Source organism: Hordeum vulgare, chromosome 7H (assembly GCF_904849725.1).
Source record: "Hordeum vulgare subsp. vulgare chromosome 7H, MorexV3_pseudomolecules_assembly, whole genome shotgun sequence".
In the NCBI taxonomy this organism is placed as follows: Eukaryota; Viridiplantae; Streptophyta; class Magnoliopsida; order Poales; family Poaceae; genus Hordeum; species Hordeum vulgare.
The window spans coordinates 254,485,677-254,490,772 of NC_058524.1; positions in this window are offsets into that span (position 1 = coordinate 254,485,677).

Consider the following 5,096-nt stretch of genomic DNA (forward strand, 5'->3'; position numbering starts at 1 on the left):
TCAACTATACCGAAACGTCATCGAACCTTAAGTGTGCAGACCCTGCGGGTTCGAGAACTATGCAGACATGACCGAGACACCTCTACGGTCAATAACCAATAGCAGGACCTGGATGCACATATTGGCTCCTACATATTCTACGAAGATATTTGTCGGTTGAACCACTATTTCAAGGATTCAGTTAATCCCGTATGATGTTCCCTTTGTCCTTCGGTATGTTACTTGCCCGAGATTCGATCGTTGGTATCTCTATACCTAGTTCAATATCGTTATCGGCAAGACTCTTTACTCGTTACGTAATACAAGATCTCATGTCTAACTCCTTAGTCACATTGCTTGCAAGGCTTATTGTGATGTTGTATTACCGAGTGGGCCCCGAGATACCTCTCCATCATACGGAATGACAAATCCCAGTCTCGATTCACGCCAACCCAACAGACACATTTGGAGATACCTATAGAGCACCTTTATAGTTACCCAGTTACGTTGTGACGTTTGATACACACAAGGTATTCCTCCGGTCTCCGGGGGTTGCCTGATCTCATGGTCATAGGAACAGATACATTGGCATGTAGAAAACAGTAGCAATAAGCTGACACGATCATATGCTACGTTTATAGTTTCGGTCTTGTCCATCACATCATTCTCCTAATGATGTGATCCTGTTATCAAGTGACAATACTTGTCTATGGCTAGGAAACCTTAACCATCTTTGATCAACGAGCTAGTAAACTAGAGGCTTACTAGGGACAATGTTTTGTCTATGTGTCCACACATGTATTTGAGATTCCAATCAATACAATTATAGCATGGATAATAAACATTTATCATGAATAAGGAAATATAATAATAACCAATTTATTATTGCCTCTAGGGCATATTTCCAACAGTATCCCACTTGCACTAGAGTCAATAATCTAGTTTACATCACTATGTAATTTTGATGAATCTAACACCCATACAGTTCCGGGGTTTGATCATGTCTTGCTTGTGAGAGAGGTTTTAGTCAACGGGTTTGAACCTTTCAAATCTGAGTCTAATTTACAAATCTCTATGTCATCCTATAGGTGTTGCTACCAATGTGCCATTTTGGAACTATTCCAAATGACTGCTCCACTATACGAATCCGGTTTACTATTCAGAGTTTTCCGGATTAGTGTCAAAGCTTGCATCGGCGCAACCCTTTACGACAAACTCTTTTAACACCTCCATAATCGAGAAAAATTTCCTTATTCCACTAGTTACTAAGGATAACTATTGACCGTTGTCTAGTAATCTATTCGGGGATCACTTTCGCACCCCTTGACAAATTCATGGCAAGGCACCCATCAGGTGCGGTACACAGCATAGCATACTATAGAGCCTACGGCTAATGCATAGGGGACGACCTTCGCCCTTTCTCTTTCTTCTGTCGTGGTCGGGATTTGAGACTTACTCAAATTCACACCTTATAAACAGTCAAGAACACCTTCTTTGCCGATCTATTTCGAACTCCTTCAAAAACTTGTCAAGGCATGCATTTCATTGAAAGTTTTATCAAGCGTCTTGATCTATCTCTATAGATCTTGATGCTCAATGTTCAAGTAGCTCAATCCAGGTTTTCCTCTGAAAACACCTTTTCAAACAACAATATGCTTTCCAGAAATTCTACATCATTTCCGATCAACAATATGTCAACCACATATACTCATCAGAATTTCTATAGTGCTCCCACTCACTTCCTTGGAAATACAAGTTTCTCACAAACTTTGTATAAACCCCAAAAGCTTTGATCATCACATCAAAGAGCATATCCAACTCCAAGATTCTTACTCCAGTCCTTAGAAGGATCGCTGGAGCTTGCATACTTGTTAGCATCCTTAGGATCGACAAAACCTTCTGGTTGTATCACATACAACCTTTCCTCAAGGAAACCATTAAGGAAACAATGTTTTGACATCCATCTGCAAGATGTAACAACTCTAACATAATTCCAACAGACTTTTAGCATCGCTACGAGTGAGAAAGTCTCATCGCAGTCAACTCCTTGAACTTGTCGGAAATCTCTTTGCAACAAGTCGAGCTTTCTTAAATGGTGACGTTCACCATCATTGCCTCTCTTCTTTTAAAGATCCATCTGTACTTAATAGTCTTACGACCATCAAGTAGTTCTTCCAAAGTCCACACTTTGTTTTCATACATGGATCCTCTCTCGGATTTCATGGCCTCCAGCCATTTGTCAGAATCCGGACCCACCATCGCTTCTCCATAGCTCGTAGGTTCATTGTTGTCCAGCAACATGACCTCCAAGACAGGATTACCGCACCATTCGGTAGTAGCGCGTATCCTTGTCAACCTATGAGGTATGGTAGTAACTTGATCTGAAGCTTCATGATCACCATCGTTGGCTTCCACTTCAACTGGTTTAGGCGCCACACGAACAGCTTCATGCGTCCTTCTACTCTCTGGTTGAAGTGTTGGTTCAGTAACCTCATCAAGTTCCTCCATCCTCCCACTCAATTCTTTCGAGGGAAACTCTTTCTCGAGAAAGGACCCGTTTTCTGAAACAAACACTTTGCTTCTGGATTTGAGATAGGAGGTATACCCAACTATTTTGGGTATCTTATTTAGATGCATTTATCCACTTTGGGTTCGATCTTATCAGGCCGAAGCCTTTGGACATAAGCATCGTAGCCCCAAAATTTTAAGAAACGACAGCTTAGGTTTCTCTAAACCATGGTTCATACAATGTCATCTCAACGGAACTATGTGGTGCCCTATTAAAGTGAATGTTGTTGTCTCCAATGCATAACCCCAAAATGATAGTGGTAATTCGATAAGAGACATCATAATATGCACCATATCTAATAGGGTGCGGCTACGACGTTCGGACACACCATCACACTATGGTGTTCCAAGTGGCATTAGGTGTGAAACATTTTTCACATTGTCTTAAATGTATACCAAACTCGCAACTCAGATATTTACCTCCACGATCACATCGTAGACATATTATCCTCTTGTCACGACGATCTTCAACTTCACTCTGAAATTTCTTGAACCTTTCAATAATTTAGACTTGTGTTTCATGAAGTAAATATACCAGTATCTACTCAAATCATCTGTGAAGTAAGAACATAATGATATCCGCCTCAGCACTCATTGGACTGCACACATCAAAATGTATTACTTCCAACAAGTTGCTTTCTTGTTCCATCTCATTGAAAAAAACGAGGCCTTTAGCCATCTCACCCATGTGGTATGATTTGCATGTCTCAAGTGATTCAAAATCAAGTGAGTCCAAACGATCCATCTGCATGGAGTTTCTTCATGTGTTTATACCAATAGGCATGGTTTGCATGTCTCAAATGTTTCAAAAATGAGTGAGTACCAAGATCCGTCAGCATGGAGCTTCTTCATGCATTTTATACCAACATGACTCAAGTGGTAGTGCCACAAGTAAGTGGTACTATCATTACTACTTTGTATCTTTTGGCATCAATATTATGAACATGTGTATCACTATGATCGAGATTCAATAAACCATTGATGGTATTTTATTCAAGCAAATAGAATAACCATTATTCTCTTTAAATGAATAATCGTATTGCAATAAACACGATCTAATCATGTTCATGCTCGACGCAAACACCAAATAACAATTATTTAGGTTTAACACTAACCCCGATGGTAGAGGGAGCATGGGATGTTTGATCACATCAACCTTGGAAACACTTCCAACACATATCGTCACCTCGCCTTTAGCCAGTCTTCGTTTATTCCCTAGATTTTATTTCGAGTTACTAACACTTAGCAACCTAACCGGTATCTAATACCCTCATGCTACTAGGAGTACTAGTAAAGTACACATCAATATCATGTATATCCAACATACTTCTGTCGACTTTGCCAGCCTTATCATCTACCAAGTATATAGGGTAGTTCCTCTTCAGTGACGGTTCCCCTCATTACAGAAGCACTTAGTCTCGGGTTTGGGTTCAACCTTGGGTCTCTTCACCAGAGCAACAACTGGTTTGTCGTTTCATGAAGTATCCCTTCTTACCCTTGCCATTCATGGAACTAGTGGTTTTACTAACCATCAACAATTGATGCTCCCTTTTGATTTCTACTTTCGCGGTGTCAAACATCATGAATAGCTCAAGGATCATCATATCTATCCCTGATATGTTATGGTTCATCACGAAGCTCTAGTAGCTTGGTGGCAGTGACTTTGGAGAACCATCACTATCTCATATGGAAGATTAACTCCCACTCGATTCAAATAATTTTGCACTCAGACAATCTGAGCACATGCTCAACGATTGAGTTTTTCTCCCTTACTTTGTAGACAGAGAATATTGTCGGAGGTCTCATACCTCTCAACAAGGGCACGAGAATGAAATCCCAATTTCATCTCTTGGAACATCTCATATGTTCCGTGATGTTCAAAACGTCTTCGGCGCCTTAATTCTAAGTCGTTAAGCATTACACACTGAACTATCACGTAGTCATAAAAAATGTGTATGTCAGATGTTCGCAACATCCACACACGACGCTCGAGGTTCAGCACACCGAGCGGTACATTAAGGACATAAGCCTTCTGCACATCAATGAGGACAATCCTCAGTTTACGGACCCAGTCCGCATAATTGCTACTATCATCTTTCAACTAAATTTTCTCAAGGGACATATAAAAAATAGTAGAGCTACAACGCAAGCTACAACATTATTTGCAAAGACCTTTTGACTATGTTCATGATAATTGAGTTTAGCTAATCATATTACTAATAACTCCCACTGAAATAGACATCCCTCTAGTCATTCGAGTGGTGCATGATCCAAATCCACTAACTCAAGTCCGATCATCACGTGATTTGAGTATAGTTTCAGTGGTGAACATCTCCATGTTGATCATATCAACTATATGATTCATGCTCGACCTTTCGGTCTCTTGTGTTCCAAAGCCATGTCTGTACATGCTAGGCTCGTCAAGTTTAACCCGAGTGTTCCGCGTGTGCAACTGTTTTGCACCCGTTGTGTGTGAACGTTGAGTCTATCACACCCAATCATCACGTGGTGTCTCGAAACGACGAACTATTGCAACGATGCACAATCGG